At 44.6% G+C, this 27997-nt stretch overlaps 1 long non-coding RNA gene across 2 annotated transcripts in view; it reads left to right on the top strand.

Annotated features, from left to right (window-relative positions):
- Nucleotides 1-790: 790 nt before the first annotated feature.
- The window catches only part of LOC123800143 (uncharacterized), a 66105-nt gene continuing 38898 nt past the window's right edge, over nt 791-27997 (top strand). The window contains exons 1-3 of one of the 2 annotated variants that reach the window (XR_015721808.1): nt 791-828; nt 20413-20575; nt 21369-21548. This is a non-coding gene — a long non-coding RNA (uncharacterized LOC123800143). Of the gene's footprint in view, nt 829-17579; nt 17832-20412; nt 20576-21368; nt 21549-27997 lie in introns of those variants that run through there. The other variant, XR_006781827.2, reaches the window with a different exon arrangement.

Here is a 27997-nt window from a genome sequence, read left to right as displayed (position 1 = left end):
ATTTTCATTTTTTAAAAAAATCTGACTCAGCTGTGCCTTTGTTCTTCCAGAGTTTTCAAATACTTCCCCTTTTTTCCCCTTTGTTCTCCCCCACGATCTTTGTCCAACCTTTCTTCCTGAAACCCTAGTTATTTTAGGAGGTCTCCCTGGACTGCAGAATACCAATCACTTCGCTGCATTTTTTGCTGACAGTATTTTCTTCATCTGAAAAACAAACAACCATTTTCTCCTTCAACTCGGAATCTTACTTCGCCTGCATGCCCAAATCTTCCCTGAGCCCACACAATTACAGACTTTCATTTGACCTGCCGCAATTGTCCCCTCTCAGGGACAATTGTGATTACTATAATAATCGATTAATTATTGGGTTGTCCTGTTCTCCCATGTCAGGGAGCAAGCCCTAGACTGGGTGAACCGGGCACCTCCAGCAGCCGGCTCCTGAAATGCTGGCAGTACGCCACCTCAGCCAGGAGCGGCCTCCGCGGGCCCTTCCCACATCCCAGCACCCATCCAGGGGGCTCTCACGTGCTTGGGTTCCCCTGAAACCGCTCTCCGCGCCCCACACGAACCCCTGGCTGAGGGGCCCTCCCCTAACTGGAAGTCCGGGCTTGCATCACTAAGCCCCGTTTCACTAGGCGAGAGAAAAGCGTTCCCACCTGGGTCCCGCCTCGTTTTTCCCCAGCCCCGCCCCCCGGCAGTCTGACCATTCAGCTTCGGGCTCTACATAGCAGCGCCTGATTGGTGGAGCACAGAGAGCGCGTCAGAGAGCGCGGAGCTCATTGGGCGGCCCCTCGGCCCGTCTATAAAAGGGACGCCGAGGCAGCGCAGGTAAACTCTCGGAGGGGATCGCGGTGGCTCTCCGGCTAGCGGGTTCCGGGGCGTTGTGCTGCTTATGAGGCGGCGGCAGCTCTGCGCGGGGCGGGCTGGCTAACGGCGTGCGCGCTGAGCTCCGCATTTGGAGCCGAGGCCCCAGACCCCAAGTCCTTCACCCCCTTCAGACGTGGAGAGGCGATGGCCTCCATCGCCTTTCTGGGTCCGAGAGGGGAGCTCTACCTCAGCCGTTAACCTTGAAATACTTCCTTTTATTTATTTGTCAGCCTTAAAGCGAACATCCACCTGCCTTGACGTGGGCCTGAGAAATACTTGTAACTTATGGGTCATTGTAATTGTTTAAGGAAACTCTGGAAACATTGGCGGTCAGCCCTCTTCTCACTTCCCTACCTTTTCCGTGAGCAAAACGCGCTCCACGCTTGCTCCTCTGACGCTTGCTAGCAGTCTGTCTTGTTTTTGGCGTGCACAGGGCGCGTTTCTCCTCTCGTGGAGAGCTCACCTCACGAATCCTGGCCGCACTCTGCAGCCTTCAGATGCATCAGCAGACGCGGAAAGAGTAAAGGGATATACCGAAGCCACTCGGTGGGACCGGGGCTGGCCACCCCCAAGGACCTTCCCCACCCGCTCATTCCTAGTCGCCTTGGTTCATAGATGACCCACCTGGTTTTTCTTCTCAGAGGGTGGAGGGTACTGATGATGGAGAAGAGGAGGGATAAGGGGACAAAGGGAAAGGGGAAATATGTGCCGGGCATTCTTGGATAACCTCAGTGTAGATAAATGCCCCTTTCCCAAGAGTGATTTTTAACTTCATTTTTTATGTAATTTTTTAAAAAAATTAAGTTTCCTTGTTTGTTTTAGAGCAGCTTTAGTTTCACAGCAAAATCCAAGTGCAGAGATTTCCCATGTGCCCCCTGTCTTCACCCATGCATAGCCTCCCCCATTAGCAACATTCTTCACCAGGTTGGTACGTTTGTTACAGTTGATAAACCTGTACTGACATGATCATCCAAAGTCTGTAATTTACATTAGGGTTCACTCTTGGTGTTGTGCACTCTATGGGTTTGGATAAATTATGTATTTAGTAAATAACCCCAGAGCGTTTGGATCTAAGTTTGTGGAATGAGCAGGTTAATAGCGGTTGGCCCTAGTTTGGAATTTAAAAGGGAGAAGAAGAACTGGGACTATTAAGTAATGTACTGGTTATGTAGTTTTGAAGGCGGTTCCAAGACTAATTCCATAAACATTCTGAGCAGTGTGGTAGTGCCACCTAGAAGCAGATAGATAGCTCCCGTGGGGACACCTTTGAAAGCAATCCTCTTTTGGTTGTGTAAATTCTGATAATCAAAATTAATTCATCTTTCCTTTTTTTTTTTTTTCTCTCTTCTTTCATTTTCACAAAGGATTTAGGGACGTGGCTTAATAGACTAATCTCAAAGATAGTTTAATATATAAATGTGAAAATATGTAAGTGTGGAGTTTATTATTATTTTAGGCACGAAATTCATTACCAAGTGTCTTAGTGATCACCAACTGCATCCTGTAATACTCAGATTAAAACAGGCTATAGGTATGTTACTGAAAAATTACGTAGACCAAAATTGAAAATGTTGAACAAAATATTTTCCTGATGACTTTGAATTGTTATTTAGGAACTACTTTTAAAAATCTTCATTTCTGTTACTTTGAAATTAGTAGGGATTCCTTCTTCTCTCTTTAAATTTTTCTAGTACTTATGTTGTTAATGAAATTATACATTGAACCACATGAGATTGCCAGGATTTTGGCTTTATTTGGTCAAAACAGTCAAAATTTGGCAATTTTGGGTGATTCAATCTAATATCTGAATAGGAAAAAATTTTACTTAAAAATAGTTTGAAGTTTATCTTTTTTTTTGAATATGTGATTACCGCCTAATGTATTGATTTTATAAGTTAAGATTTTATATATTGAGTTTACTTACAGAAGGATCCATTTAAAATTTACCAGACTTTTCTGTTTTGCACATGTGTGGTATGATATCCTGAGTAGAAATTCAGGAATTTAAGGGCAACTAGAAACCTTTCAGCACATGTCTTTCACAGCATTAACCACAATCCTCCCTGACAAGTTGGAGGTTACTGACTTTGAAACATAGCCAGTTGCTGAGAACCCAGTGTATATTCTTTCCATGACCCTTAAAAACTGGCCTGTTTTCTATTAATGATTTTTTGTTTTGTTTGAGGCATGCTATGGTCCAGTTTCCTGGTTAATTTCCAGATCTTCTGCCATTCTTCTTGTACAACTCATTTTCTTTGTGGTGGGTCTCACCAAAAGATACCGTGTATGGAAAAGGGGCTTCTGGAAATTATCATGTTTCAGCAACAAAATTGTTTAAACATCTGACTATCATTTACAACCAACATCTCTGGTCTCATCCATGGAAACTATCACACATAGCAGAGAAAATTGAGGAGAGCTGGCAGAAGCTATCTGTTGTGTTTGCATTATGCACTGTTCAAATGGGTTCCTAGGAGATCTCAGGCCAAGGTTATTTTTTTCATTTCGATTTAACTTGTTGGGTGTGTTCCTTTCAGTGGAGAGTGGAGGATCAGAGTCTGGTTTTGAAGGTGAACTTAAGAAATCAATTAGTCCAGCCTCCTCCTGTCTGGAAACTCAGCATCACAATGGACATAGAGCCTGGCTCCAAGGTGAGAGGAGCCTTGTCAACAAAATTCTCGGGCAGGCAGAGGGCATTCCTCTTGGCCCTTACCCTTGCTGATGTGTTTTGGTCCCAAGGGACCGTTGTTCTGAGGGCCCTGCAGAGGAGCTAACTCCTAGTGGTTTGAACAGTGGTTTGTCACCCTGGGGAGCCATTGACTAATCCGGTCCTATAATTTCTGGGTTAGGAACTTTGAATATGTCTTATTTTTAGGAGTTCTTGTCTTGTAGATTTCTCTAAGGCCACTTTTCTGGGGTTAGAAAAACTTTCTTTTTGGTAAGAAAAACCTGCCAAGAAACCCTAGTTAGCCTGGAAGGAGCCTCAGAAGCGGAATTGCTTTAATCTTAAGGTATGACCAGTCTTGCTCATGGTGAAACTTCCCTCTGCTTTAAAGGTTTTGAACTCAGTAGGGACGAGAAGATACCGTAGCCTTAGGAACACAGCTCTGAGTGGAGCAGTAATAGACCCTATTTTCCTTAATGTAAGAAATGTGAAGTTCTCTGTTGAGCCTGATAAGCCACGTGCTTCTAATATCTAAATTACACTGTTATTAATGTAATCTGCAGGATGAAAACTTTGGGATAATTAGTGAACAAGTCAGTCACCCGTAAGACACACAATCAGAAAAAATCAGGCTTCATTAGTTTCTTCACAATGTGAAACTCCTGGTTAATAATTATAGCTGTCTTAATTGAACATCAGGTGGCACTTTTCTGTCTATCAGTGGAGGAAGAAATAGATTTTGGTTTCGTGCCCTTATCTTGTACTAATTAATGTACGAAATGTCTTTATTTACAAAAGCATGTCTGCATGTCTTTAAACGAGTGCTAGCCAATAGAAATGTAGGGCTTTCCACATAATTTAAAATTTTCTAGTAGCCCCATCAAAGAGTAAAAAGAAATAGGTGAAATTAAGTTTAATAATAACTATTTAACCTACTGGATCAAAAATATTATGTTACCATGTAATCAACATAAAAATCTTCAGTGAGATAGTTTATATTTTTATTTTTGTATGAAGTCTTAGGAATCTGGTGAGTATTTTACCTGTCCAGTACATATCAACTTGGACTAGCCACCACATGTGGCTGGTGACTGTTGAACTGGACAGCACAGCTTTAAGCTGTTACTGTATCTGTAGTGAGGCAGAGGATTTTATAGGGGAGAGAAAAATGGGGCAGGAAGCGGGGGGAAGAGCCCCTCTGGATACGGAGAATCTGTGGCACCAGATTTCCCAGAGTGTGCATTCCTCTGTTGGACATTTAACCTTTAAACCGAAAACATTGACTTTATTTAACACCCCAGCAGGAGACTGTGATTAAAACAAGAAAACAATCTTGTAGACTCAGTGTCTGCCCTAAACAATTTGAGCAGTGAGAACAGGTGGTTTTCGTCTGATGTAATCAGAAGGGACTTTGGGAATGGAACAGACAGAACTGAGTTCAAACCAGCCCCTGCTCTGTCTGGCCCGTGAGCTTTTGCAAATCTATAGCTTCGTTGGCCTTTACCCACTCTAATAATGGGCACAAAAATGCTAGTCTTGCAGAGTTTTAGTGGGGATTAAATTAGATTCCTTATGTGAATGTACTTCATTCAGTCAGTGTGTGATGTGTGGAAGTCTACCGGGGTTACCTGCCTCTTTCTCCATCTATTTTTCTCATCAGGGCACTTTGTCTGACTTTTCTCCCCCTTCACTCCCTTTTTTAAAGTCTGAACTGATTTCCTGCTTAGCATTCCCAGAACCTCAATTTCTGCTGCAGCTCTGACTCGTAGGCCTGCTGTAATTGTGATTATGTTATAAATATCAAAAACTTACTGTTGGATCACCAGCAATAATGGTAATAACAATGCAGCTACTGCCCATTCCAAAGCCACATGAGATGTCCCATGAAATCACTCCAGACTCCGTGAAAAGACCAGGAGTACTTTTATTTTTGGCCGATGGGTGGCAGCATTGTCTAAGTCACGGATCTTTGATCCCCTGGTTCTTGAGGGTTTTCTTTTTCTGTGATTCATTCTCTCAACCTGGAAGAGAACTTTTCACCAAAAAGTCTAGGACTCTGGAGTACAGTGTCAGTTCCGGAATGCTAGAGGAAGCCCAGCATACAGAGGGGCTGTCCATCCAGGCACTGGGGGAGATTGCTCAGGCCCAGAGTCCAGGTGTGTGTTGGGGGTGGGTCAGAGGCAGGATCCCAGGAAGGTGATGGCAGGGTACAATGCTTTCCAGCAGCGATTCCTGTAGGTCAAGGCAAGGGCAACGAGAGGGTAGAGAGGTTGACCCTATGAAGCTGCAGAAAAACCACAGGAGCCTCTACAGCAGAGGCTGCCGATGGGCATCCAAGCCTGGTCTTGTAGGTTCACTGTGATGACTGGGAAATGGCTTTCTTATTTTCAGCCCCTTAGTAGTAGGACCTGTTACCTTTGAATTAGGAGGATGTGCTTTAAAAATATTGTTTTTTTTCCTTTTAATATCTTTTCACCTGGAATTTACTGTATGTTTCCCCCTTCCCCCAACACCCAATACAATGGCGGTTTGGCATTCTGAATGCTAATCTTTAGGCACCACATTACACAACTATTTGAATTAAAGGGAGTCTAATCATATTTGTGAACTTAAACTTCTTTCAGGCTTTCCTTTAAATTTCCTAATTTTGTCAGATGACTGATTTGGTACAGATCAAGAGATCAACAACATCTGGAAAACACAGAAAATCACCAAGAAGGAAATAAAAACATCCATTAGCTTTAAAAAATATGTATCTTGGATAATAGGAAAGAAAACTTGGTTATTGTTATAGAGGCATTTACTAAACCAGAAAAACTTCTGAACTGAAGGCAAGCTACATGAATCTTATGATTAACCATGTGGACAAAAGCGGGAGGGGGGGAAGCATGAAGCATCTAGGATTATCTTGTTTTGTTGGATTATTCAGTTATTCATTTATATATGAAATCATTTAAGGAAACGTGCTATGTACCGTGCTAGATCGGGGAGGAGGGAGTTAAGCAATGAATAAGATAACGGGTTTTGCCTGTAAGCTCCTTACAGTTTACTGGAGAAGAGAGACAAGCAAGTCAAAATCCCGATGTGGTAAGTAGCACAACAGGGGTGCACACTTTGTTATAGAAGCAGAGAAAAAGGCATTGTACTGTGGAGCCAGGGAAGGCTTCAGAGGGAGGTGACACAAGCTGAGTATTTAAAGGCAAATAGGAATTATCCGAATTGGGCATGGGAGTTCGGAAGAAGGACCGTCCAGGCAGAGGAAAGAAGTGTGTAAAGACGTTTATATTAGATTACCTGATGTTTGTGAGTGATGGCAAGTACCTTTGTATGAAGCTGGGGCAGAACGTGTAAGTATACGAGGCAGGAGAGGGCGTGATGGGAAATGAGCTTGGACGGGGAGTGGGGGCCAGATAACAATGGGTGTTTGATGCCTTTTTGAATCACTTGGAATTCTGTCTTATAGGATTTGATAAGAAATGGATGTGGAGGGTAGGGGGATGGGAGAGATGTGAGACGTGTCCCATTAGGCTTCTAATCTGGATGATTGGATGAATGTTTGTAACAAAGGGTTGTGGGAGGTGAGAAAATGGTGAGTTCGCTTTGGGACTTCCGGGAATCCTGCCCATCTGACAACTGACTATACGGACCTGGCCATCAGGAGAGAGACCGGATTTCCAGTTACAAATTTGGTTAATAATAATTACCATTTACTGAGGACTTCTCTGAATAATAAGTCCCCGGTAAATGGTAATTATCTGTGCCGGATTCTGTACGATCTGTGTTCTGTATTTTCTGAATACAGATCATACAGAATCCGGCACAATAATACAGAATGTGCCAGATTCTGTATTAATCCTCACCTTAAATCCTCTTCACAACCCTTTTGCCACATGTTACACACGAGGAAGATCAAGATACGTGACTTGTCCAACGTGATGTGTCCAGCAAGGGGTGGGGCTAGGATTTGAGTCCAGGCTGATTTCGGAGCCTGTGCTCCCCACCACTGTCTTCCACAGGAGCCGTCTGCGCGGAGGTGAAGCTAAGCAACAGGCAGACAGACCTTTCAGGGACAGGATGTAGAACGAGGAAAGGATGGAGGCCGGAGCTTGGTGGAAAATGCCCGTGGGGACAAGTAGCAGCAGAGGAGCTATGGAGTCTAGGCTGGACTTGCCGCAGGGGAAGGAGGAAAACAAGGAAAGAGTATTGTCCAGAAACCCAGGAGGAGAATTTTACGCAGAGAGGGGTCACCAGTGGTAAATATCACAGGGAGACGAAGTAACAGGATGGCATGGGGCCTTTAGGATTTCCCCTTTGTGTCTTCCTGGCACCAGCCCCACATTGCCAGCTGACAGCCAAACATAAGCATTTAGGGGTTCCGCAGGCTTTGTCACCCTTAAGTTCTGTTTCCGTTAGTGATATGACTGGCTTCTCAGACACCCAGAATGCACACTTCGGGATGATCTTTGATGTCCTTGTCCCACATGATCACCAATGACCAAATCCTGTTGACCCTAACTCAGCAACATTTATCTACCCCTTCCTCTTTGTGACCTCTCTGAAACCCCAGATCTTTGTTTTTTTACCTACACTGTCGTATTTCTTTCCTGACTTGTCTTCTTGCCTCTGGTTGCATTTTCCTCTAATCTACCTTCTGAAGTCTCACCATGCCACTCCTGAGCTCAGAAACCTTCAGTGGCTTTTCATTATTTACAATATAAATTCCAAATTCTTATTGAAGGCCATCTATGAAATAGTTAAAGCTTATTTTTCCACCTTTCCCCCCCTCTGTGTTATATGCCTTGCAGCCTATTTTCCAGTCAGACTGAAAAATGTCTTCTTTTCTGTGTTTGCCTCCTCAGATCCATTGGTTAGGCCAGTCTTTCCAGCTGGATGCACTTTTCTTTCATCTTTCAGGTTGAAATCTTACCCATCCTTTAAAGGTCATCTGAAATACTCTTTTTTTCTGTGAAGATTTTCTTGACCCCTTGCACCCGGAATAATTTCAGCCTTCTCTGAACTCCCACGACTACGGCACTTTATATGCACCCCTGTCAGGGCAGTTAATGTTTGTTTGTTTGTTTATTTATATTTTGTTTACTTGAGAGAGAGAGAGAAAGAGAGAGTGCACAAGCAGGGGGGAGGGACAGAGGGAAAGGGAGAAGCAGGCTCCCCACTGAGCAAGGAGCCCGATGTGGGACTTGATCCCAGGACCCTGGCATCATGACCTGAGCCAAAGGCATATACTTGACTGACTGAGCCACCCAGGCATCTCTGTTTTCTACTTTTTATTGTGGGTTTTTGGTTTTGATCTTGTTTTTGTTTTAATGTATATGTCTTGACTTAGGTTTTTTTTTTAAGATCTTTTTTTAAGAGATCTTTTTTATTATTAGATTCAACGGACATAGTTGACTCTGAAATTGCTACGAAAGTTTCTAAATGCATTCTCTCCATTTCTGCGCTCCTGCCCCTGTTGACCAGAGCAGTCTGAGCAGCAGCCGTTCCTGGCCTGCAGTCTGAGTGGTACCGCGGTCTGCACATTTTTTTTTTAAGACTTTTATTTTATTTTGAGAGAGCGTGTATGGTGGGGGGGGGAGGGGCCGAGGGAGAAGGAGAGAGAGAATCTCAAGCACACTCCCCCCGAGCATGGAGCCTGACACAGGGCTCCATCTCATCGCCTTGAGATCGTGACCTGAGCCGAAAGCAAGAGTCGGATGCTTAACTGACCGAGCCATCCAGGCGCCCCTTGACTTACTTTTTGAAGGCAAAGTCTATTTCACTATTTTTCTACTCATTTTGCTTGTCACATGGTTGTTTTATATGTCGATGTTTGGTTTCGTTGAATATTTACTGAATGGATGGATGGAGAACTGACATTCCTGTCAAGATTGGGGCAATCTCTGTGTATTTTATTTCCTAATGTCAATGTCTGCAATGCAAGGCTTAAGTATTAAGATTGATGATTCTTGAGATTTGCTCTAAAGAACTAAGTTTCCCTATTTGGGGGAAAATCCACTGGACTTTTCTCTGGAGCACCTCAACATCCTTTCAGGTTCGTCTTGAGAGATTCAATGTGATCACTCTTTGAAGGTGGGTAGGTATCCAGGGAACAGGGAAAGGTGCTTGTTTGGGGATGGCGTCCTCGGAAATACCTTCAAGTTCGGTGGCTGTATAACATTTTCCAGGTTTTCCCTTGACTCATAGATAGAGCCAGATTAGGGGAGTAGAAGCCATAGCCATGACGCTGGGCCCAGTTTGGTGGTGCCTGTCTCCTGCTTGTGAAATTCAATCTGGAGTGTGGAGTTTCCATGGCTAAGCCTGTTGTCCCATGGACAGGTCTCTTTAGCTTTCTCTGCCTTTGAAGGTATTTTCTCTGCTAACCACGCGTGGATGAGCTTTGTGTTAAGCAAAATGCAGTGGAACGTGAGGGATCAATGGAAAATGTCTTATGGTGTTACGTTTATTTGGGTTTCATCGTCAAGTATAAGTCTTACAATTTGAGCACATGATCATTTGGAGCTTTTAGTTTTTTACCAGCTTGGGCAGAGCCGAATGCCTGTTTGGGAATGGAATCCAGGTTTTGTTATTTCCTTTTTAGCTGCGGTTGTTGATCATGGTGTGGATGATCTAAGGGAAAACTCTCACATAAGGAAATCCTGAGGTTACCCAGAATTTGTGAGCTCTCCAGACAACCTGCCTATTTAAACTTGTATGTTCTACAAAAGATGGCATATCTTCATTAGAGAAGACCAAGGGAAATTAAATTTGTTGCTGATTATCTGCCTGATATGAAATCTGGCAGAGAGCAATTCAATAGTTTTATTAAAAATCTCTTCCCAGGGGCACCTGAGTGGCTCAGTCATTAAGTGTCTGCCTTTGGCTCAGGGAGTGATCTCAGAGTCCTGGGATCGAGCCCCGCATCCGGCTCCCTGCTCCGCTGGAGCCTGCTTCTTCCTTTCCCACTCCCCCTGCTTGTGTTCCCTCTCTCACTGGCTGTCTCTCTGTCAAATAAATAAATAAAATCTTAAAAAAAAAAAAAATCTCTTCCGAGCCTCTTCTGCTCATCTTTCTCATCCATCTTCCCTCAGTCCAGTGATGAGCTAGCCAATAGGCAGTTGGGAACCAAGGTAAATGCCAGATCTCCATTAAAAGTGGGAGAAGATACCCCACCGCCAGCTGCCTTTCCCCAGTAGGTGCTGCAACAGCTGTCTGTTCTTCCTCCACCTGTAGGTACCCATGTCCCAAATGGGAAGCTCAAAAATAAAGGAGATCCCAGGTGCCACCATCTGTTAGCTTGCATATCACTTTGTGACTCTCTTTCTTTAGGTCCCCTTTTACCCAATCTCTGACTTATTCATACCGACACCTTCCCACCTGGAATCTGAAGGGATTACTTTGGAATCTTTTTCACTGGAGAGCACCGGATACATGTATGCTTACAATTTTTTTTTCAGCTATTTTAGAAGGAATAGATTTGGTATTTTTGTGTAAGTACTCTAGTGACTTGTTCCTTGGTCCTGAGTTCTTACACTCTCGTTCCTTCTAATGTAGCCCTCTTATAACCTGCGTCTAATGCTTTTACCTACTGTTCATTAGAAACTTGGGGATGTGGGAATCTTGATTTCTACAGTGCAAAATGAACGGGAGTCTCTTTTTTAAAAGGGGATCAGATCAGAAATACCTTTTGTGCTACAGATAGTTAAGGTTTGGAAATTTTATGTGGAGCTTGAGTCTGAGAATTAGAAATTCAGGTTGAGAATTAATGGTTGAAAGATTCTGGAGTCCACTTTATGGAGTTCGCCAAAATATGTTGGTAGAATCAGGTAACTCATTACACAGGCAAAGGTGACTGACTGATCTAAATATTCTAGCCAAGATTGTCAAGAGTGACCAACTTGGCGGATGGTGACTACATTTATTGTGGTAAGCACTGGGTAATGTACAGAATTGTCAAATCTCCATATTATACACCTGAGGCTAATATAACATTATATTGGTCAACTGATCTTCAATTAAAAAAGCAAATAACCAAAAAAAAAAAAAAGATCTATTTCAAACAAAGTGGACAATTTGGAAAAAAGACCATTTTATGCCTCTAAGTATCTTCTTAAACCTTCTGTAATGATTGAGAATGATACGTAAATAATATCCATACCAATGTAAAGAGTTAAAGCCAGCAGGACTGAGAATCATTTTCATGGAGCAGTTCATAGTTTTCTTGCTATTTCTTATGACAAGGCATATTTTCTCATTTAATCATCACCACGTCCTTGTGATGAAGGCAATACTGTTACCTTATTTTATAGATAAAGAGACTGAGGCCAGAAAGTTTAGGTAAATTGTTCCAAAGTCACACACAGTGACCAAGACAATTCAGGTCAGCTGACTTCAGATATCAGCCTCCTTCCATACGTTTCAGTCTATATTTTGGTGAGTAAATGAGATAAAGACAAAAAAAAAAAAATCAACATATTCACGTTCAGAAGTTTTCCTTTCCCCCTGCCTTCTAGGAGGAAGTAAGCTTCTTGGATGGGTGGCTGCTTTTGTTCATGACATGTTGAATCCTGTCATGAGAAAGGAGTGGAACTGAGTGATGAGCTCCCTGGCAAGGGCAGAGAAGTCGTGGAGGGAAAGGAGGGCATTTGAGAAAGGGAAACAGGAAGGGGGATGACCACCAATGCAGGCTGAGGTTTGAGAGAGCATGTTTGGGCAGATGGGGAGTGTGGAACATGACCTGTGTAGTGTGTCTGTGCTCTGTGAGAGAGTACGAAGGGGATGGGGAAAGGCAGTCCGGAGAAGTTTTATTATTATCATGAATGGAATGCTCCCTTGGTGCCCTTCAAAGAAATTCCAGCAAAGGTTTTAATTTCTTTCCAGATTTCTTCAAAGACCAGTTTATTCTTTCTTTGGATTCATTATCTCTCTACAGCTTTATGTGTGTTATATGAGCTAAAAGCCCAAGGTGTTAATCTGGGTGTTCACTCTCCTGTGCAGGGGAAAAGGGTCAACAGTGTGTTTAGTCCAAGCTCAACAGAGTCAACCAGAACTTTCCTCTCATCTCAGCTCCGTTGGTGGAGGTCACAGATTGGCTTGAGGCAAAGACCCCCAGATTTGAATTCTGAGGGTCTTTACTTTGGAAGTTCCTATTTTCTTCTTCTTCTTCTTCTCCTCCTTTTTTTTTTTTTTTTTTAAGATTTTATTTGTTTAGAGAGAGAGCACCTGGGGGAGAGGCAGAGGGAGAGAGAGAGAACCTCTAGCAGACTCTCTGCTCAGTGCAGAGCCTGATGCAGGGCTCGATCCCACATTCCTGAGATCATGACCTGAGCCGAAATCAAGAGTCAGATGCTTAACCGACTGAGCTGCCCAGGCGCCCCTCTATTTTCTTCTTAAACGCAGGTAATTCTTGGTGCTAATGTGATCCTCCCATGGTTACATAATGGTCACAAATATCAATTTGTTCACAGGAGGAAAAATAGCAAAGCTCTAAAGGGAGAATTTTTTGCAATTTCCGCCCATTTCATGGCTCGTGGTGAGTAAGCGTGGTGCTATGACTCACTTCCACTGGTGTCATAGTCTGGGCGGCAGTGCCGGGCATGGGTCGGGAACTGGGTATGGAAATGTGCTGCCTTAGCTGAACTGCTGACCTTGTCCCAAGAGAGGGTGTAGTGCGTCTCAGCCCAGTCACGGCGGGGAATGGGAAACTCTGAGGCCAAAGGTAGACTCTGGCATGTGACTTGTCTGGGGATTTGGGACCTCGTTTTGCTGAGAATTGGGATTTTAACTGCTGGTTTCAAGGCTGTTAGTTCCCCGGAAGGACACTGATTAGTCACTAATGTCCAGAGTGCGCTGGCCTTGTGCTGAGAGAGCACCAGCTTGCAGTGTGAATGGGACTAGGAGAAGTACTTTTCTTTCCTGTCCCTTGAGCTACTTCCTGCTACGACCTGAAGCAACGGCGCTTGCAGAGTGATGTACGTTGCTCTTTCCAAAATACTGTTCAGCCCTTGATTAATGCTGTAATTACAAATATTTGCAATTTGTAGATACGTCAATCTCCTCCCCTTTGCTTGCCTATTTACTGGCAACTTCCTTGCCCCTGAGATGACTCTTTGGAAAGGAATCGTTCTCATTTGGATGAATAAATTTTGGCATGTGAGTTTTTAAAAAGTCAACCGCGTTATTTAATGGTCTCACCTGCGCTGTTCATTTTCGTACGAGATAGGACCGCTAGGGTTGCCAACAGCAGTTAAAAAGAGAAGTCACACTAGCTAAAGTAAAAATCACAGTTTAATGCTCCTGTGACTGAAAAGACCACAGATACATGAGTGAGGCTTGATTGTATCTCAGGGGCCCATCTCCAGCCACCTTTGATCTCAGCTCTGCCCTCCTCCCGGCTGGCCACAGTTTTGTCTGTGTTGGCAAGACGCCTGCCCGCAGAGAGCTGAGGTGGCTAAGTCGCTGGAGTGGCTTAAATAATTTGGAATTCATCCATTTGTTTCCTCATCTGTAAAATGGACGACTACCTCATCCACGGGGTGGTACGTGAATATTTCATGAGCTCCTGCAGGTGTGCGTGCCTCTGTGGCTCAGAGCGTGGGGTTTGGAGTCACATCTGGCTCCAGCACTTACTACGTGACTTGTGTACTTACAGTATGTGTATCATAGTGTTGTTGGGATTTAAAGGGAGAGCTTGTACATAAAACCTCTAATAGGGTGCTTGGCACACAGATCCACTCAGGAAATGGTAGCTATTATTTGAGTAGAATTTTGAAAGTGGCTACTAATGGTTTGAATGGAAAAGGTAAACTCAGGCAGAGGAAATGGCTGGAAAAGGTCACGGACAATGATTCATAAAGGGGGCAATTTGGATTTGGATAGCAAGGGAAGCTTGGGTCGTACCCAGGTACAGGCATGTGGCTCTTGCTGCTTGTATCAAAACTCAGATAAAAAGGCAGACGCCAGGAGATGGTCTAAGGAAGAACCCGTCAGCCAACCAGGAGGTAGGCACCTTGGGAGGGTCCATCGATGACTTTGGAAGGATTCTTTTTGTAGAATTACAAATTACAGGGCCTAGCTTAGTGTTTTATACTCGATCAGTGTTTGCTGCATTGACTGGAATTGCCTTCAGAGTCAGAGACAGTCTTGTTGATATTTTCAATGGTGGAAAATCTTCCTTTTATCAGAGCGATTTCTGTAATTCAGAGCCAAATTTAATGAATAAGGGAGGGGGAACAAGCTGAGCAACTATGATTCAGATTTTTTAAAACCCCAGCACACTAAACTAGCGTGATTATTTTCTCCCCTGACTTAAACTGGCTTTTTGAAAACTATGGTATGAGTAGTAAGTTGTAACACTTTAAAAAATCAGTTTCATAATTTCATCTTTTACATATAGAATATATTTAACCCAACAAATCGTGGAGCGCTTCTGCGTACTAGGCATGATATTAAGTCCTGGGGTCACAGAGATCAGTAGATGTTTCTCCTTGGGGTCTCCATCATCTGGTGGGGAGAGACAGCAGCAGATCTGTCATCATAATGTGGTGAGATCAGACCTGTGGAGCTCTTTCAGATTCAAGTTCTGTGAGCAGTCATAGGCGGGGGGTATGGTTGAGGTGGGGCAGGGGTGCGGGGTCTGGGAAAATTGTCCAGTAGAGAGGACGCTTGAGCAGGATGTAGAGAATGCATGGGAGCCTACAGGAATAAGGAGGGTGTACAGGGCTCTGTGTGTGTGCGTGTGTGTGTGTGTGTGTGTGTGTGTGTATTTCTGATAGACATGCATGTGGGAAGGCTTGGAAGCCATGGTGTCAGCAGAATGTTCTGAGCAACAAGTAAGATCAAACAGATGAAATCCTTAAGGGCACTGCATTTTTGATGTCTAACTAGGGTTAGCCCTTGAAGAATCCTTCTAAGATGTCCAGGCTTCAAAGTCAGCAAATGAAAGGCAGTTGCAAGGCAGAAGCAGGTCCTGCCTGATGATCGCGGTTGACAGTGTCTTGACGATTTTACAGATGAGACACATGACACTTAGGGGGTTTAAGTAATTTGCCTAAAATCTCGTGGCTGGGAAGAAGTGGAAGTGGGATTCGAGTTGGAATCTGCCTCACTCTGAAGACCGTGCTTTCCTGTGAATGTAATTCACCCTTATCTGATGGCTCAAGACTTCACCTAGCTTTGGGCCCACCATTCCGAACATGAGATCGTCCTGTTCAGTTGGTAGCTAGAGATGGAGCGGCAGGTGTAGGGGCTGAGCATGTGGACTGATCACTGGCAGTGCCCACACCAGTAGTCCTCAGACTTCAGACTGCCCAAGAGTCCTCTGGGGAATTCCTCCAGTGGCTCCAGTTCTGAAGTCCCACTTCAAAGCGTCTGTCCTGTGATGAGGTACCTTGGGGGACCTTATCACAGGGACATGCAGATGGTACTGGGTTTACACTTTGATGGCCACCAGCCTGGATGAATGTCCATGTGAAGTTGGGTTTCTCTCTCCCTCCCTTCTTTCTTTTCTTCCCTTCTCTCCCTCTCCCTCCTCTCTTCTACCCTCCCTCCTTCTGCCTCTCCCTTTTTTCCTCCCTTCCTCCCTCCCTCCTTCTACCCCTCCCTCTCTCTCTCTCTCTCTCTCTCTCTCTCGCTCGTTTCCTTGCTTGCATCCTTCCTTTATTCCCTTTCTTCTGAGGCTTCTGTTCATTGGGATCCAGTGATGTGAGGAGATCACTCATATATACTACTTACTCTCTCTATGTGTGAATTCCTTCTTTCTCCAAGCAGCATTTCTTCCTTGCAGGCAGGGATCCCACATTCTGCGTGCCTTTCACAGACACTTACACGTACACGGGTGCACTCCCAGGGTTAAAGCGTACACCGGGCACCTGATAACAGTGGCTTACCTTACAACTAGGCGTTTTGAAACCAGTATTTTAGCCAAGGAAGGCGCGCTCCGCGCTCAGCTGTTTGCCGTCGCTTTCCGCGTGCTCTCTGTGAACTGCCTGTGGGTGTTCCCGCTCCTCACACAGTCCTGGAGGGGCCCTGAACACAGACGCGTGTTTAGTGCGTCCTCTCCCATCCCAGTTCTCAGCATTTCCCGTGGGCTCTGGCCAAACCTCACTCCTTGGGCATCTCCAGACCTGTGCTTCCCTAGTCATGCTCACCTGCTTGGGTGCTTCTCTTGTCTTGCATTTTGAAAAAAGGAAATCCCATTTGAGTTGGCTTTGGATTCAGCTCTCTGTTGCAGCTGGCTTAATATCGGGGGTACCCCCCTTTCTGGTCATGGCATGTCAGAGCCACATGGATGGTCTGACCTTGTCCCCTTTGAGCACTTTTCTCCCCTGAGCCCTGGTGACAAGGGCCCAACATTCTAGGCAGAGCAGATTCCTCACATGGTATCACACTAGTGATGGATTCCTGTCTGTCTCTCTGCTTTGGCCTGGGTGCCTGGATCCTGGAGTCAGGGATACCTGGGTTCAAATCTTGCTTGTGAACTGGGAGTGTGAACACACTTTAAAACCTCTTCAAGCCCGCATATTCTCATCCGTAAAATGAGGACCATAAGGTGGTTGTGAGGTTTGTTTTTTTTTTAAAGATTTTATTTATTTATGTGACAGAGAGACAGCCAGCGAGAGAAGGAACACAGCAGGGGAGTGGGAGAGGAAGAAGCAGGCTCCCAGCTGAGGAGCCCGATGTGGGACTTGATCCCGGAATACCAGGATCATGTCCTGAGCCGAAGGCAGACGCTTAACGACTGCGCTACCCAGGCACCCCAATGAGGTTTAAATCAAATGATGCTTGGGAGTGCCTCCTTTATGGGAAGCACTATGCAATGATTGTTATTGGTGATGATTTTTTATTGTCCCTTCATTTCCCCAATTAAAATTCTATCAATCTTGCAAGCCCAGCTGGAACTCTGCCTCATCCACAAAGCTTTTTTGTCCACCCAAGTCAGCAGGGGTCTCTGTCCTAAGTTCTTGTGATCACTCATGTCTAAGATTAATGCTTGATTGCCTTAAATATTTACTATTGTGTTACTATTGTACTAGGTCCTGACTGGTTTCATTCTTGGTCCCTGGTATAGAGGGAAGTTCTTGAACACTGATAATAAAGACTATCTGTTTCTTTTCGCTTCTCCACTACCAGTTGTTATTAGCATTAGCTCTTCTTCCAGGTGTCGTGATTACGGATGTACAGATCCATACACTTAACATGAACTCATTTGGGATAAACTGAGATAAATTGGCAGCATCTACACAGCAAATGACAACATTCTGGGGTCCATCATCAGCTAGCTTTGTGCAGCTGCTGCTCTTACTAGGTAAGGAGAAGGTCCTTGTTCAGGGAGAATTGCTTTCTAAGGCTCGAGTGTTACTGGTGAAAAACCTTGTTTTGACACCATCTCCTTCTAAAACTGGTGGTTCTCAGCCCTGGATGCACAGTAGAACCACTGCAGAACTTAAAAAACAGTACTGATGCCCAGGCCCCATTCCGGACCAGTTAAATCCAGATATGTGGGGGGGCAGGCGGGGAGCGGAGGGGGTGGGTGGTGGTGGTGCCCAGGTATAGTATTTTTAAAAAGCTTACCAGGTGGCTTTACGATGCTACCCAGGTTGGGAAGGGTGGAATTGCTCTAAAATCAGGTTCCCCAGTTCCTCTACCTGGTGAATGGGCTTCAGTTTTAATTATGTGCATTCACCTGTTTTTCAGGGATGTTGGCTACAATTAACTTGTAGGAATTAGCTTTTAGGAGAACATGGATGGGTATCTTCAGGGTCCAAACCATGCCATGAAAGAGAGAGCGTGTATAATCTGAGAATGCCTTGTACCACCCTGCTCACGGACACTTGGCGTGCCTAGGAATAGAATTTTCCTTGCCCTAGGTCACTGGTGCCACAGCAGAGAACTGACAGGGCTCCCCAAGGACCTAAAGTATTTATAACTCTTACAGTATTTCCGCAAGGTGAGCTTTGCTGCCAGAGGCCTGAATCGGGGCCGTTAAGAGTCACTAAGGTGGAGGAGTTGGACACAGCTGCTGCAGGCAACTGGGGAAATCGCTCTTGGCACTGAGAGAGAGGCGCTCAGGTGTCCTTGCCGGAGAACGGAAAGTGGGGAAGGCTGGGCAAGCAGACCACCCAGGCTTCCTCCTCTACTTTGAGATGTTTTGCACAGGGATTAAGACCTCTTAAAAATAGTATTTTTTGAGGTATAATTTATTTACCATAAACTTTAAGTGTACAATCCAATGACTTTTAGTAAATTTCCAGGGCTGTGCAAGCATTATCACGATCCAGTTTTAGAATATGTCCATCACCCCAAAGAGATCCTGAGTTCCTGTTTGCAGTCAGTTCCTGTTCCAGCTAGGATCCAGGCAGCCGCAAAGCTGAATTCTACTTCTATAGTTTTGCCTTTTCTGGACATTTCATATGAATGGAGCCATACAACGTCTGCTCTTTTGTGTCTTGCTTTTTTTCACTTAACGTAACATTTCTGAGGTTCATCCAACTTGTGGCCCATGTGGGTATTTTGTTCCTTTCTATTGCTAAATGGTGTTACATTGTGTGGATATGCTACGTTTTATTTATCCATACGTCAGCTGACTGACGTTTGGATCGGTTCTACTCTTGGGCTGTTAGAAATAATGCTGCTATGAGCACTCATGTGCAAGCTTTTGTGTGGACATATGTTGTCATTACTCTTGAGGAAAGAGCTTGGAGTGGACTTCTTGGGTTGTATGGTAAATTTACGTTTAGCTTTTTTTTTTTTTTTAAGATTTTATTTATTCATTTGACAGAGAGCTAGAGAGCACAAGCAGGGGGAGTGGCAGGCGGAAGGGGAGAGGGAAAACCAGGCTCCCTGCTGAGCAGAAAGCCCCAACATGGGGCTCCATCCCAGAACCCTGGGATCATGACCTGAGCCCAAGACAGACACTTAACGGACTGAGCCACCCAGGCGCCCCTTATGTTTAGCTTTTTAAGAAACTGCCAAATTGTTTTCGAAAGTGGCTGCACCATTGTACATTTCCAGCAGAAATTTACGAAGGTTCTAGTTTCCCCCCCCATCCTCACCAACATTTGTTACTATCTGTCTTTTTGATTCCAAGGAGTGTGATGTGGTTTTAAGTCCACTTTGTCAATTTTTTCTTTTTTGAATCATGCTTTTGGTGTCTTATCTACTCAAGGTCACAAAGATTTTCCTCTAGATTTTAGACATCTTAGATTTTCTCCTAATTCTTTTATAGTTTGAGCTCTTACATCTAGGCTTTAGTTAATTTTGAATTAATTTTTAGGTATGGCGTGAGTAGGAATATAAATTAATTTTTTTTGCATGTGGATATCCAGTTGTTCCAGCACTGTATTTTAAAAAGATTATCCTTTCCCCTTTGAATTGCCGTGGTACATTTGTTGAAAATCAATTGACCATAAGTATAAGGGATTATTTCTGGACTCTCAGTTTTATTGCACTGATGTATATGTTTATCTTTATGGTCAGTACCACACTGGCTTGATTACTGTAGCTTTATGATGAGTTTTGCACTTAGGAAGTATAAGTCCTCCGACTGTGTTCCAAATTGTTTTGGCTGCTCTAGGTTCTTTGCATTTCTATGCAAATAGCAGGATCAGCTTGTCAATGTCTGCAAAAAGCCTGCTGGGATTTTTTTGTGTTGTTGAATTTATTGATCAATTTGGATGTCAATGACCACCTCAACAATATAGAGCTTTCCAATTCATGAATACAGAATGTTTCTCCACTTATTTAGACTCCTTTAATTTCTCAGCAACGATTTGTAGTTTTTGGTGTACAAGCCTTTTAATCAATACTTTTTTTTTGAGAGTTTGTGTGGTCCTGATAGGAAAATGTGTTTTGTTGTTGTTTTCTTTTTTTTTTTTCTTTTTTCTCAGAGGTCTCACTGAAACCATGGAGAGAGACACACAGGTTAGCACCCAGGAGCAGGAGGTGGTGCCGTGAGTGGGAAAGGCACTAGACAGGCACGAGGAGGACCAGCTCTGATTTTCGGCAAGCCACTTCACCTTTCAGTTTGCTGATCTCTAAAATGAGTATAATGTAATTTATTTTGCTTCAAGTTTGTAGGGTTAGAGGTAATGTGTGGAAGAGCTTAGAAAAATGTTGTAGTGGGTGTTCACTGGTGTCAGACACTGTTGGTGCCTGTGATGATGATGATGATGGTGATAATGACGATGGTGATGGTGGTGATGATGATGGTGGTGATGATACAGTGTTGTGTGTGCCATCATGGGGGATAAGAAGCACTGATGGAAGATGCTGCTTTTAGGGCTTTCATCCGGGCCGCTGAGTTTCTTTGCAGCTCAAGGCAGAGGCCAGGGATCCACAGTGGAGAGGTGAATAGTCCATCTCATTTGATCTCCAGACAACTCACTGAATTAGCTTTTCTCATCTACGTTTTACACCAAGGAAACTGATGTTTGGAGAGATAAAGTCAAGGTTCCAATGTCACAAGCTAGTAAGAGGCAGAGCAGGATTTAAAGCCAGACTTTTCTAACTTCAAAGCCTCTGCTTTTCCACTACACGTCACCACCTTCACTGATCGACAAGGCAACGATAAATTCCGGGCAGAGCATAAAACTCCTCAAAGGACAAATGGATGCTCTTAAGTGATTAATAGATCTTGCTTATCTTTTGTATTTAACACGTTAAAGGTTTAATTTTGTCTCAAGATTCAGGAAGGCAGATGTGGTTTCCATCACCAAGGATTAGATGGGAAAACCAAGCTGAATTCATGGGGGTTGATCATAGTGAGCTTTTAAAAAGAAAATCACCCTGGGTTACATGGCTGTAGAGACCAAGATGAAAGGCAACCTTTGTTCCCAATTTTTAGTGTGATCTGACTGGATCCCTGAGTTGCACCTTACAACCTCCATGTTCCGAGCTGCAGTAGCATTGGTGAGAGAGAGGTGGAACTCGTGGCAACGTGAGATTTCAGATCCTGGGCTGCCGAGGTCCTCCTGCTGCGTCCTTCCCCTGGGCTTGCTCAACAACAGCACAACTACCCACAGATGTGAGTAGAGCTGAGCCTGCAGTGGTGGCTCACCCACTTTTACCTTGCTTCCCATGCAGGAGATCGGGGTCTGATTTCTAGCAAACTCTTTCATATGGCAATATGGAGAGTGCATCGGCTTTTGGAATCAGATGAATTTTTTGTTCCATTTCCACTCTTTGCTAGTTTTGTAATCGTGGTAATGTACTTAGCTTATCTGAGCCTCAGTTTGTTCATGTAAAATCATGCAAATAATTGTTGTGAGGATTAAAACGACAATTAGCACCAGGTGTATAATATGTCCTAGACACAGTACCTTTGCTTCTTTCTACAGGAGTTAAAAATAATTAATTTAGTTTTAAAGAATTCTCACTCTGGACAAGTGGCTTAGTCATCGTTTGCTGCACTCACAAATAGCCCCCAAAGCTCGGTGGTTAAAAATCACATACATTATTTCTAGCTCGTGGTATCAGAGGGCTGAATTAACCATGCCTTTGTTGGGCTTCGCTGGGTTGGGTTCTGCTCTTTGTACCCTCTCATTTCAGGATCCCAGTTGAAGAGACACGCTGTTCTCACAGTGGAGGACAGAAACTCAAGAGAGCAGGAGCCAATCTATTAAGCATATTTTAAGTTTCTGCTTGGACACGGCACATATCACATCTGCCCACATCCGTTGCCATATGGCCAAGCCCAAAGTCAGCTGGTGGGGAAGGATAGTCTACCTAAAGGGAAGCGTGCTGTGGGCTCTATGAATGAATAAACAATCTACCTTAACAAGTAAGAATTTTGATAGAGGCAGTCCTTGGTAAGCCAAGAAATAATCATTATATACATGGACTAGTTGAGTTTCTTTATTTTTAATCGTTCCCTTTGGCTGTGGCAATTTGCTTTTTCAGGTTTTCTTTTTAAAAGCAGAACTGATGAAAGACAATTTGTCAGAGTCTGAGAAGAGATTTTCCTGTTTTTCTTCCTTCTTATTCTTCTCAGTCACTTGCTGATTCATCCTTTTTTTTTTTTTTTTAAATACTCATTTGCATGTTGGCTTGCTTAGGCCTCTCATCTCCTTGTATACTCTTTTCTCCAGGTGATCTCATACATAACTGTGGCTTTAGCTGACTATGCGTGGAGGAACCCATCTCAACGTTCACAACTCTGGTGCCTGGAGCAGCACGCTGATAGCGCCCGCTACCGCCTGGCATCTCTACTGTGGTGCCATATAAATCTCAATATAATGAAAGCCAGCTCTGGTCGCTCTAAGTATCCCTCTAGGACCAGACCATCCAGCCAACTGTGTACACAAAGACCTAGAATTCATCCTTGCCACCTCCTTTCCTCCCTCCCTCTCTTATCCAGTCCTTTGCAAGTTCCCTTGCCTTTACCTCTTCAGGGCCTCTCTGATCTGCCACTTCTCTCCATCCCCACTGCCGCCACCACCAAACCATGATCCTCCTTCGCCTGGACTCTCTCCCCCAGCTGTCCCCCTATATCCTAGTGTTCCCCTTCTAATTTGTTTTCTGCATAGCTGTAGCCAGAGTCTTTTTTTTTTTTTTTTTTTTTTTTTTTGAGAGAGAGAGAGAGTGTGAGGCTGGGGGAAAGGGGAGGGGCAGAGGGACAGGGAGAGAGAGGATCTTAACCAGCCTCCATGCCCAGCATGGAGCCCTGCCTGGGACTTGATCTCATGACCCTGAGATCCTGACCTGAGCTGAAACCAAGAGTCCGATGCTTAACCCGACTGAGCCGCCCAGGTGCCCCCCTACCAGAGTCATTTTTTAAAAGATTCACACCTGATCATATCTCCCTTTGGCTTAAAGCTCTTCAATGACTTTCCATAATTTTTAGGATAAATATAAGAACTGTTTCCATCGCTCTCAGGATCCTGCATGATCTGGCTTTTTTCTGCCTCTCGCATTTTATTTCGCAACACGCTTCTCCTGTCTATACTGTAGCTACAGTGTTCTCCCCTTGCCGATCCTTCCGTGTGTCATGCCCTTACCTCTCTTGGGGACTTTGCACATGTTTTCCTCTGTTTGACATGTTCTTACCTTGCCCTGCATCCTTGAAATCCCAGCTCTGGTGTTTCCTCCTTGCTGAAGCACCCCCTGGCATCTCCAGGCCGAGAGATTTGTTTTCTCTTCTAGGAGCTACAGCTCATGTATCTTTATGTGCGTAGGATGTATCTTGTAATGTTCTTGTTTGCTTGGGTGACTCTCCACCCGTGTTTCAAGGTCTGAGGGCAGAGTTCTGTCTCATTCTCCAAACATTTTTTTTTCCTTTTGAGCTTAAATAAAACAGTGCAAAAGCCCTTCATAAGGGCTAGAGAAATCAAAATTCACTGCTCGTAGAGCTCTTTTGCACTAAAATGCATAATCATAAACGTCAAAATTTGGAGGTGGAAGGGATGGCTCTTGTCCATGGCATTTATTTTTATGAATGACAAAATTGAAGTCTCAAGGGGTGAAATGACTTGTGTAAGGTCAAGCAGCTGATAGGTGTCCGGTAACGTTAGTCGTCTGAGTCCCATCTGAAGGGGAAAGGTTTCCCTTACCGGGGCTGCTAAAAGGACTCATCCTTTCCCCGAAGTTACCGTTTTTCAAAGGCTTACTTTGTGCCAGGGATTGTATTAGGTTCTAATAATCTCTAAAGTTTAGGACTACACACTGAGTTCAATCGCGGTTTTAACTGGAGGGGAAATGAGAAAGACAGATTGTGATGTGCTCAGGGTCCGTGCAGCTCCTGTGTAGATAACACTGATCATTATGGTGATTTCTTTTTACTTGGTGTTTGTTGGGTGGGGGTGAGGGGTTGAGACGAGAGCAGCCCAAGTGGGTTTTCACTGGAAACTGATAATCCCAAAGAAGCTTCCTAGTAGCAGACTTGTAAGGTGTCAGGGTTTCCCTATAAAGTGGTTCCCGTATGAGCTTCAGTGAGGCTGCAGATCAGAGAGGTTTACGGAGCTCCCACTGTGCGGAGCCCACACTGGGCCAAGGTCAGCGAGGTGAAGAAGAACTAGAAGGCACGGACTGCATCTGAGGGAGACCAGATCAAAGGATCAGGCCTGTTCTGATCCAGTGTGCTTATTGGGAATGAGTCCACAGTGGCCTCAGTGAGTACAGGGACTGGCAGCCTAGTCGACCCCAAGTCATATACCAGACTGTATTGTTCTTAAGTGTTAATCTCTTGGCCTAAACAATTGGTCTGCTTAAGAAACTAGTTAGCCTGTACCCTTTCCTAATCTGCTCCTTGTCAAACACCCAGCATTGCCTTCAGATCGCCCCACATTCCCACTGGGTCCCGCCTCACCCCTCAGCAAGATCAGGACTGTAGTTGCTGGAGCAGATTGCCAGCGTGCTGTCTCCACCGTCTGGCTGCTTACAAAGAACAGATAATCCTTTTAAAGTCTTAATAGTAATAGATGATTTGTTTGCCCTTATTTTCTAACATTAGCTTTTAGACAGCCTGTGTCAAGTCCACAGGTTTTGAATTTGAATCGTAGAGACAAACAGCAGTTAGCAACAGGAAAGAGCTGACGGCAGAATCATGCAAAATCAAGTCTGGGAGAATTAATTTGGTCAATTTCCCTAACATCGACATCTTCTTTGTGCAGAGAAGCAGACTAAATTGGTAGGGAACACACAAAACATGGCATCAAAAAGACCTGCTGCTGGCACTAGGCAGATGAAACAGGGCAACTGCTAAGCTTTTTAAAACCTTAGTTTTTGTGTCCATACAATGGGCCAGTGAGTAACATCTTTGAAGGCTGTGGAAAGGCTTTGTGAGTTGCAAGTCCTTCTACAGTATAAGGTACTGTTCGGGGTGGATCCCAGTCCCCTCCTCCTCGAGGCAGGGCCTGCTTCTGAGGAAACGGACCAGCTGGGAGAGTTGTATGCATTGTCACTAATGAAGTATCCTCAGCTCCGTTGCCACCTTGAAATCTGACAGAGGGCTGCTGTGCAGACGGAGCAGAGGGTCCTTCCCAGAGCCGGGGCTTTGCTTGCTTCTTCAGGCAGGGAGGGGAGCTCCCAACAGATGTGCCGATGGGCAGAGGGGAGGGGGACCAGACATTGCTTTCCTGTCACCTCCCTGTGTTCATCTCAGGTACACAAGCTTAGATGACACACACTTCTCAACAAATGGCACCTTCTCATCGTTTTCCCATGCTAGGCCCCTCCCTTATTTATCTTTTGTATATTTGTTTATTTATTATTTAAATTCAACTAGCCAAGGTATAGTACATCATTAGTTTTTGATATAATGTTCAATGATTCTTTTTTTTTTTTAATAAAGATTTTATTTATTTATTTGTCAGAGAGAGAGAGAGCACAAGCAGGGGGAGCGGCAGGCAGAGGGAGAAGCAGGCTCCCCACTCAGCAAGGAGCCCGATGTGGGACTCGATCCCAGAACCCTGGGATCATGACCTGGGCTGAAGGCAAATGCCCAACCAGCTGAGCCACCCAGGTGTCCCTGTTCAATGATTCTTCAGTTGCGTATAACACCCAGTGCTCAGGCCCTCCTCAGTGCCCGTCCCTTTTTAAACGTAATGCTGTTTACCCTCATGCTTACTCACCGTTCAGTGGATGACACCCATGGACTGTGTTTAAAAGTGCATTTGACTTGTGCGTAAGTGGTATAGTGCTGTAATCATTCAAATCGTCAACAAAAATTTCTTAAGTGCCTCTTTTAAGGCTCTGTTCTAGGCCTTAGGAGGCATCTATGAGCCAAACAGGCAAAAAATCGTGCTCCCATTCTCGTGGTGAAGGTGGGAGTAAGGAGACAGTACTTACTACTTTTCACTTATTACACTTGATCATTATCTAAGGGAGACATTTAGCAGAGTAAGGGGACCGAGTGTGTGTGTGTGTGTGTGTGTGTGTGTGTGTGTGTGTGGAGGGAGGGGCGGGGGATTTTGAGGACTTGTCATTCCAGGCAGAAGGAACAGCCAATGCAAAGGTCCTGTTGCAGCATCACTGCCCTGTGTGCATTAACAACAGCGGGGCGGCTGGTGAGGCTGGGCCAGAGTGAGCACTGGGGATGGGGCTGGAAGAGGATGTCAGGGAGGTAAAGGGAGTGGGGGTTGGGAGGGAGAGCATCTAGGGCCTTGTGGGACACTGTAAGGATTTGTGTGCTCTCAGGGTTTTGAGTATTATAGAGGGTTCCCCCCCTTTTTTTTTTCACTCAGCATTGCTTTTAAGATCCATCCATGTTGCCATATGCACATCTAGTCAGTTGCTTATAACTATTCTGTAGCATTCTATAAATTTTACCTGCTCATTCATCTAGCCTGCTGCACTGGGTGTCGTCATGTGGGTTCCATTATGGACCTATGTGATGGTTTCTGTGGGAGACGCATGTGGGCCTGAGCAGACTTGCTAGGTCATAGGGAAGCACACACCTAATTTGACGTAAGTGGTTCCAGGCTGCTCTCCGGGCTGGCTGTGCCCGTGTACGCTCCTTCGGCAGCATACCAGGGTCCCCAAGGCCCCACATCCCTGCCAAGTGAGACGCGACCCAGCTTTCCGTTTTTTTGCCAATCTAATAATAAGTATAAAGTGACACCTATTGTTTTCATGTGCATTTCTCTGATTACAGTGAGCATGACCACCTCTTTATAGGCTTGTTCATTTTTGGGGGGTTTCTTCTTTTATAAGTTGCCTATTCATATTCTTGGCCAATTTTTCTATTGGGGTTCTTTCTTGGTTTTTTGTTTGTTTGATTTCTAGGAGTTCTCTTAGATTCTGGATGTCATCTGCAGTTGTTTCAGGAGGTTAGATTTGAGGTAACCTTTGGTAATCTAGTCTAACCACCCCATGTTATGGCTGGGGAAACTGAGACCCAACCCATGAAATGACTTCTTAAAATCATACACATAGTGGAAAAGCTGAGACTAGAGTTCAGTACTTTTCACCCCATGTTGCGTGAAATGGAGGTTCCTTTACGAGGCAGCAATGATGGGAACGGTGGGCAGGAAGTGTTGGGTGTTGCAGGCAATAGGGCCACTTACCCTCACTGTTGGTGGGGCCAGCTCTGGATCCAAGAGGCCCTTGCCGTCTACACGGCCCCTGATCTGATGACCTTTTCCTCCTTTCCATTCATACCGTCACTACTTTATTTTAGGACCTTATCTCCTCGTGCGTGACCAGTGACTCTCAAATTTTAGTGTATGCAAGATTCACCGGGAGAAGACAGTGTAATGCAGATTGATCCCCCTCCTGAGGCTAGAGAAGCGCTGAGTGATCCTTAGGACCCTAATGCAGGTGGCCCATGAGCCTCATTGTGTGAATACCCTGCACCAAACAGTTCCCTCAGCTGCCCGATTGAGCTTCTGTCTCCATCCCATTTGTCTTCTGGGTCGCCAAACAGAGCGACGATCATTCCAGAACGGATCTCTCTCTCACACCTCCAGGCTTTCACCCTCACCACCCATCTGAAGTGCTCCGTCCTTTGGGAAATTCTATGACTTTTCAAGAGCTAGG

This window comes from Ursus americanus, chromosome 2 (genome assembly GCF_024610735.1).
Source record: "Ursus americanus isolate L20-20 chromosome 2, mUrsAme1.1.p, whole genome shotgun sequence".
Lineage (NCBI taxonomy): Eukaryota > Metazoa > Chordata > Mammalia > Carnivora > Ursidae > Ursus > Ursus americanus.
This window is presented reverse-complemented; position numbering and strand designations above follow the sequence as displayed.